Here is an 8,973-nt window from a genome sequence, read left to right as displayed (position 1 = left end):
ACATAGTTTAGAGTATAGTTTAAGTCTCTTAAGAACTATTTGTGAAAAGAATTGAGGAGTAAAGCCAATGATATTAACTTTTAATCCCTCAAATTTTTATCCTAAGTTTTTAGAATTTGTTTTTAAGTTTTGAATGGCCTAAAAATATTTTATTATAATTTGGCGCAAAGTTTTAATTTTTCAAAGTTGAGCAGAAAAGTTTTACGGGTTTGCTAACTAGTTTGCTACTATTCCTGATATGCTAACTAATTTGCCAACTGACTCAATTCCGCACAGCATCACAGAAAACAATAAAATAACATCTATTTTCTTGAAATTTGAATTTATAACGTTTAAATGAGTTCTCAAATGATTAGAAATAATTTGAGACTATAAATATACTTACTCTTGGTCATTTTGCACTTAATGAAAATTGTCATACTGTTCCTAACTCTTTGAAGTCATTTAAAGCTTTCATTCAAAATGCTCCACTTGTTTTCATTGCTCATCATTGGCATATCTACTCATCTCTTTTTTTTTAGATTCTTTTGTAATGAGTGGGAGTGAGTTTTAAACATCTTATTAGCATTTATAAGAGGTCTTTCAAGCACTTATTGAAGTTTGATAATGTAAAGTGTTTAGGATAATACTTATAAGAAGTTTGAAGCTACTTTGTAAAGTTTTGAAGTAAATATTTGTAAATGACTTTTGTCTCTTATCTTAAAAAAAGAAGAATAGTAGAGTGCAGACTCAAAGTGACATGTTTGAGAGAGTGAATGTAGGTTAATTAGATTGAACTAATTGATATTTATTTTTTCAATATATACTTAATATTTCATAAATATTAAGAAGAAAATTATACATTTATAGTAATTTTTATGCATTATATTATTGGAGCACTTTTATATAAAATTTAAAAATACTATTAAAATTTATTAAATATAGCTTAATAAATATTAAAATTTTATTTTGAATAATTAAATTTTAATTAATTTTATTTATTTATATTAATAAGTATTATATATAATTAATTTTTAATTAATTTATATATATATATAATTAATTTTTAATAATTTACTAACTAAATCATTAATTCATTAATTAAACTATTAACTTATTCATCCAATTCTTTCGTTGAATCAATATCTGATCACGGTTTAATAACATTGCATTGTTGCAATTTCAACCTCTGTGGTAATGAATTTTCTTTTGGCATCTTCTTCTCAATTAATGTTTGTTTGTTTGCGACTCTGAAGTATCATACAAATTGCCCTTTTTTTTTTTTTTTTTTTTTTTTAAAGAATCATACCAATTGCGTGTTAGTGCAATCATTCATGTGCAGGCATCCACTATTTATTTTAGGGTAAATTGAAATCTGCTTTCTCAATTTGTCAAAAATTAAAAAGGAATTTCTTTATTTCTAATTTGAAATAATTACATTCTTTATATTTCATTGCATTACCATAATAATTCATTCATCAAATTAACACATTTTCATTAATGAGAAATTAAATAATTATAATAATCTCAATTTTAACTCAAAAGAGATTATTATTTTATTAACAGAATAAAAATAAAGAATATAATTATTTCAAATTAAAAAATGGAGAGATTATATTGTAATATTTAATAAATTTTAAGAAATAAATTATAATTTACTTTTATTAACTTTAATTTATTGTTGACAAAATAAAATTAAAGGATGAAATATTTTAAATTAGACAAATAATAAATTTAATTATAATTTTCAAAAGCCAATCAAATTTAAATATTCAATTGCTTTCACGTGCGTACATGTACACCTATTATTTAAAACAAAATTAAACATAATGATAAAAAAATTATTTTCTGATTTTATTTTCAAAAGGGGCAATTTAAATTGAAAATCTGTAAAATATTTTTGTAAAATATATTTAGTACAGTAGAAAATAATACACTTTATTTTCATAAATTTTCAATTATTTATTCTCATATATTCTGAAGAGTGGATTTCATTTTTATGCAAAAGAAAATTAAAAAGAAAGAAATATTGAGAAATTAATAGGATAATTGATAAGTGAATTAATCCCAAATATTAACTTGACTAATCGATAGGTGGGTTTGTGGTCAATTAATTTTTTTATTTGCAGTAGTGTCTGGATAAATTATTTAAAGCATATATAAAAAAATTACATCTTATGTAGTTTTTATTGCATATGTAAAAGAGGAATGTATGGCTTCAAATAATAGTCATTATATAATGTAACGGTCGTTATTTATAGATTTTGGAAGGGCCTATTATGTGATATACCGTTATTTACAGATAAATTTGAAGTTGCAAGTGTAACGGCCATTACAACCGTTACATAACGGTAATGACTGTTTTTTATCATTATGTAACTGTAATGGACATTATTTCCTTTACTACAATCACATGGAAACAATGTTATTTTGCTTCTCTTATTTTTGTCTGCCTATTCTTTCTTCCACAGTTACTATATCTTTCATATTCTCTCAAATTTTCATCTAAATTTTTCCTTTCTTCTATATATTCGCTCCCTTATTGTTTGCTAGGCTAAGATCGTCATCAAATATTTATATTCTAACTATAACTTGTTTAATACTAATGATGTCTAAACATGATAGATTTAATGTTTTATTTGATGTATTTGTGCTTATTATATAGCTGTGTATCTTATTTTATTTGTATCTACCAATATATAGTCATGTTGCGTTACGGCAGTTATAAGTCTATTTTTCTTACCTCCAACCATGATCGCGACTGCAATTTGAAACTTTGAAAGAGAGTCAAACTTGAGTCTCTTAAATTCAATATGTATACAGCTATCATTATATACCTACCACTATTGGTGGTTTAATTTTAGAATATGATTTGTGTTGACCCCATAAGTTCAAAGGAGCATGAATTTTGATGATAGTAAAACTCAACTAGAATCAAACTAACTTTTCTCTAAGTATTGTAATTTATCTTCCTAAGGATTTAAAGAAAGATTTATGAGTTAGTGAAATTGTGCCTTAAAGAAAGATGATATCCTAAGACAATTCAAGATGAATCAAAGACAAGGAAGACAAGAAAAAAAAAAAGAATACCTTCCAAGTTACATTGAAGATCAGAATGAAGATACATAGTTTAGAGTATAGTTTAAGCCTCTTAAGAACTATTTGTGAAAAGAATTGAGGAGTAGAGCTGATGATATTAACTTTTAATCCCTCAAATTTTTATCCTAAGTTTATAGAACTTGTTTTTAAGTTTTGAATGGCCCTAAAAGTATTTTATTATGATTTGGTGCAAAGTTTTAATTTTTCAAAGTTGAGCAGAAAAGTTGTACACGTTTGCTATTATTTCTTATATGCTAACTAGTTTGTTGACTGACTCAACTCTGCACAACATCGCAGAAAATAATAAAATAACGATTATTTTCTTGAAATTTGAATTTATAACATTCAAATGATTTTTCAAATAGTAGGAAACAGTTTGAAACTATACATATACTTACTCTTGGCCATTTTGCACTTAATAAAAGTTGCTATAGTATTTCTAACTCTTTGAAGTCGTTTAAAGCTTTCATTCAAAGTGCTCCACTTGTTTTCATTGCTCATCATTGACATATCTACTCATATTTTCTTGTTAGATTCTGTTATAATGAGTGAGAATAAGTTTTAAACATCTTATTAGCATTTATGAGAGGCCTTTCAAGCTCTTATTAAACCTTGATGATGTAAGTATTTGGGATAACACTTATAAGAATTTTAAAGCTACTTTATAAAGTTTTAGAGTGAAGATTTATAAAGGGTTTTTACCTTTTATCTTTAAAAGAGAAAAATAAATATGTCAATTATTATATTTTTAATTAATAAATATTATATTTAATTAATTATTAATAATTTAATAATTAAATTATTAATTAATCTATTAACCCATTCATCTAATTCTTTCGTTGAATCATTATCCGACCTGTGTTTAATAACATTGCATTATTGCAAATTCAACCTCTGGGAGGATGGAAAGCTAACTTTCTTGAGAAAGCCCACACACCAGAAGTGTACTTTGGTGATGAATTTTCTTTTGGCATCTTCTTCTCAATTAATGTTTGTTTGTTTGCGACTCTGAAGTATCATAAAAATTGCTTGTTAGTGCAATCATTCATGCGCATGCATCCACTATTTATTTTAGGGAAAATTGTAATTTGTTTCTAAATTTGTCAAAAATTAAAAAGGAATTTCTTTATTTCTAATTTGAAATAATTACATTCTTTATATCTCATTCCTTTAACGTAATAATTCATTCATCAAATTAACACATTTTCATTGATGAGAAATTAAATAATTATAATAATCTTAATTTTTAATTTTAAGAAAATTATTATGTTATTGACAGAATAAGAAGTAAACAATATAATTGTTTCAAATTAAAAAAATAAAAACTTATTTTATAATAATTAATAAATTTAAAAATATATATATATATATACATTGAATGTAGTCAATAATCTCTCCTTATTCATAACCGTGGCGTGCGGGTCAAGTGCACATTCAACTCATACGGAAAAATATGCAATCATTAGTGCATGCACCAATGAATTAATCATTCGTGTCCTTACATGCAACGATTATTTAAAGTAAAACAAACATATTATTTAAAACAAAATTAAACATAATGATAAAAAAATTTATTTTATGATTTTATTTTCAGAAGGGACAATTTAAATTAGAAATCTATAAAAAATATTAAGTACAGTAAAAAATAATACACTTTATTTTCATAAATTTTCAATTATTGTTTTCATATGTTATGAAGAGTGGATTTCATTTTCATGTAAAAAGAAATAAAATTTAAAATTTGAGAAATTAATAGGATAATTGATAAGTGAATTAATCCCAAATATTAACTTGACTAATCGATATGTGGATTTGTGGTCAATTAAGTTTCTTATTTGCAGTAGTGTCTGGATAAATTATTAAAGCATATATATATAAAAAAATTTAATTACATATATAAAAGAAGATTATATGGTTTTAAATATCAGTTATTATGTAATATAACAGTCATTATTTACAGGTTTTAAAAGGTTTGTCATGCAATATACCGTTATTTATAGATAAATTTGAAGTTACAAGTGTAATAAATGTTATATTGTGCATCGCGAAAGCGTGTAAACTGTAAAAAAATAAAATATACATACAAAATACTAATATTTACGTGATTCACCCTCTCAACATAGGGCTACATTCACGGATATATCATCTTTCACTATCATCAATAAATAAATCATCAATTACAAGTTCAAACTATACTACCCATCAAACCAATCCAAGAGAACCCATACAACATCAAACTGCTCATTGTAAATATATTAGTTAGTCCCTCTCAGTCTCATCTAGACATAACCTAATATATTTACTATTACAACATTACATCACTGATGCATGCATTTTATATCATCATTTAGTTGTAATTTTTGTACATAATTTACCCTTGTTCATAGCTATTATCATAGATATTAACATATATTTAGTCAATTTTATAATTTTCACACTTCTTAGTTTAATTTTTGGAATTTATTTGTTTTGTAGGTTAAATTTGGAGAAATTTGGTGTATTTTGATCAGAGTTGCCATTTGGAGAAGATTAGAGTTGAATTGCAAAAATTTTTGAAGTTGAGTAAAAAATGGCCGAGAGCTTCACAACCTGCAGCACAACCGATTTAGCTTATGTCGCAGGTTGTGTCGATCGCCAGATATTCAGGCCGAGAGTTACACAACCCGCGACACAACCGATTCAGCTTATGTCGTTTTTACTGGAAATGGCTGACGTGGCATTTTCATTACTCTGATTTTATACCTCACTTTCTCTGGAATCTTCCACCTTTTTACCCATTCTAGGGGAGACCCCTAACCCATATAAAACCTCCTTTATCTATTTTCTTTCGATAAGGAGGAAGAGAGGCATTTTTGGCAAGGAAGAAGGAGAGAAAAAGAGGAGCACGGCAACCAGTTTTCCGGCAGCTGCAGAGGACGTTTCTGCACTCTCCAACAGCAGATTGATCAGCATTCTTCTGGGTTTTTCTATTCCTTAACTTAGATTTTCATTATTTCTTCATTTCTATACTTGGATTTGTCTTGAAACTATAATTTGTGAGTAGTTATTTGAGATTCTAGAGATGGGTTTGTAAATATTGCTTTGTATTGTGGTTTTGAGCTGATTTAGTCATTTAAATGAGGTTTGTTACATTTTGATTTATTGCTTGTGAGCTTGTTGCCTTGCTTGATGAATGGGCCCTCATTAAGTTAAGTTTTAATCCTTAATAGATGGACTAAAAAGTGAATATTTGGGATAGATAATCTTGCAATAAACTTAGTTTTCTTGGTGTTAGAGATAAGCTAAGAGGATTAAGGGGACTTTCTAAAATCAATTAGAGCTTTAATTGGGTTTTTGTTAGGTTTGAAATATCGTGAAAACAGGGTTTGATTTAATGAAAACCAACTTTGAAATGCTTGAAAAAGGTTTCAAAAATTTAAGAATTGATTTCCCTCAAAATTGCAATTCTCATATGTTTGGCTAAATTAGGGATAAACCACATGGAAACAATATGGAAAATCCAATCTCTAGAATCACTTTAATTTTTATTGAATTTAGATTTAATTCCTCTCAATTTCATAAATAGAAATTTTAAACTAAATTTTGGTAATCTAGTTTAATTAATTTTAGTTAATTGTTTGATTTAGCTTAAATTCTTCAAATGCCATTTTTATTTTTTAAATTTTATTTTTTATATCTTTAAATTTTGCCATTCTAATTAGCTTATCCTTTTATTTCCAATTTAAGCACAATTCCCTGTGGGATCGATATCATTTTTTTAAAACTATACTACTGTGACCCGTGCACTTGCGGACACACCATCAAGTTTTTGGCGCCGTTGCCGGGGAATTGTTTGTTTTTAAGTTGGATTTTAATTGTTTTAAGCTAATTAGAATTTTTATTTTCTTTTATTTTCACTATTGTTCCTTGTGTTTTTCAGGTACTTTTCTTGTTTATGAGACGATCGAAAAGCACAAGCGACACTGAATTGTTGTTCAACCCTGAAATTGAAAAATTCTGTTGAGCCAACAAAAAGGAATATAAGAGAAGAAAGGAAGCAGAAAAAGAAGAACAACAAAGATTTGAGCAAGAGGAGACAATTGAAAATATGGAGAATCAAAATAGAGCTATTGGTGGAGATAATGGAGGAAATGAGCAAAATAGGCAAAATGCAGTTATTAATCAAAATGATCCTCAGAGAAGATCCATGTTAGATTATGCTTTTCCTAGATATGTTGATGTGAGAGATAACAGACCTATTATTGGAGCTAATCAATTTGAGTTAAAGACTGGTCTCATTCAAATGGTTCAAAATTCACAATTTGGAGGTAGTCCACTTGAAAATCCGCATTCTCATTTGAAGAAATTCTTGATGATATGTGGTACACAAAAGCAGCCTGGAGTTTCAGATGAAGTGATTCAGCTCACCTTATTTCCATTCTCTCTTCGGGATTCAGCATTGGAGTGGTATGACTCACTTCCACAAGCTACTATAGCTACTTGGGAGCAGCTATCTCAAGCTTTTCTATCTCAGTTTTTCCCACCTGGGAAGACCACTCATTTGAGGAATTTGATGGTAGCTTTTAAGCCAAGGGATGATGAAACTTTGTATGAATCTTGGATGAGATTCAAGGAGCTTGAAAGGCAATGTCCTCATCATGAAATACCCAAATGGATGATTGTTCAGAATTTCTACACCAGAGTTACTCCAGCCATAAGAAACACAATTGATTCACAAGCAGGAGGAGATTTCATGAGAATTACAAGTGAAGAATGCTATGATCTACTAGAGAAGATTGCTCATAATACCCATTTATGGGGAAATCCTAGAGCACTTGAGCCAAAGAAAGCTGGGATTTATGAACTTGACTCAGTTAGCTACATGAATGCAAGATTTGACCAGTTGACTCAACTTCTTAGTGATTTTTGCACAAAGGCAACAACCTCAACTCCTACAACTATGCAACAAGTTGCCTGTATAGATGGAAGCCAAAGTTGTGGAGTTGATTACTCTTCTTACGGTGATGATTATTTGCAAGAACAAGCTGCTTATGCAGAAGGTTATCAACAGAAACCAATGGGAAATTCTTACTCTAATGTGAACAACTCAACATGGAGACCACAAGCAACTTTTGCTCAACAAGGTCAAAGCTCAAACTATGCTCATAACCAGCAGTATATGCAGCAAAATAGGCCTCAATTTCAACCTCAATTTCAGCCCACAAGGCAGCCACAACCTGAATATCAAGCAAGAGCACAACAATCCCTTCCACCTCATGAACCGAAGCCAACCTTGGAAAGCATAATGGAGAAATTTTTTGCTGAACAAAGCAAGATGAATAGCAAATTGGAGGAAGAAATGCAACATATGAGACAAACCATGGATCAATTACAAGTTTACAACCGCATGTTGGAGACTCAATTGGCTCAACAAGCAAGCTCATCGGGAAGCAAATCCTATGGCAAACTACCTAGCCAACCACAAAACCCTCATGAACAATGTAAGGTTATAACCTTGAGAAGTGGTAAGAAAGTTGGTCAAGAGAGTGAAAACAAGAGAGAAGAAAAAGAGAGCACAAAAGAAAAAAATTCAGTTGAGAGCAAGAAAAATGAAAAAGACGAAAAAAGCAAAAGTGAGCAAGATGAGGGAGAGAAACCATACATTCCACCTGAACCTTACAAGCCCACCCTTCCCTACCCTCAAAGATTCATCAAGCATAAGCTAGACAAACAATTTGGCAAATTCCTTGAAGTGCTAAAGAAGTTGTATATCAATGTGCCATTCACTGAGGCACTATCCCAAATGCCAAGTTATGCCAAGTTTTTGAAGGAAATTCTTACCAATAAGAGAAGGCTAGAAGATTATGACACCATCAACTTGGGAGAGCAATGCAGTGCTATAATTCAGAAGAAGTT

At 28.9% G+C, this 8,973-nt stretch overlaps 1 non-coding gene across 1 annotated transcript; it reads right to left on the bottom strand.

Moving 5' to 3' along the window:
* Positions 1 to 7,615: 7,615 nt before the first annotated feature.
* LOC131182678 (small nucleolar RNA R71) lies at positions 7,616 to 7,722 on the bottom strand. The gene has a single exon (XR_009150939.1). It is a non-coding gene; the product is annotated as a small nucleolar RNA R71 (small nucleolar RNA).
* Between the last annotated feature and the right edge of the window lie 1,251 nt (positions 7,723 to 8,973).

This window comes from Hevea brasiliensis, chromosome 8, assembly GCF_030052815.1.
Source record: "Hevea brasiliensis isolate MT/VB/25A 57/8 chromosome 8, ASM3005281v1, whole genome shotgun sequence".
Lineage (NCBI taxonomy): Eukaryota > Viridiplantae > Streptophyta > Magnoliopsida > Malpighiales > Euphorbiaceae > Hevea > Hevea brasiliensis.
The sequence above is the reverse complement of the archived record's forward strand: the minus strand, read 5'-3'. Positions and strand labels throughout refer to the sequence as shown.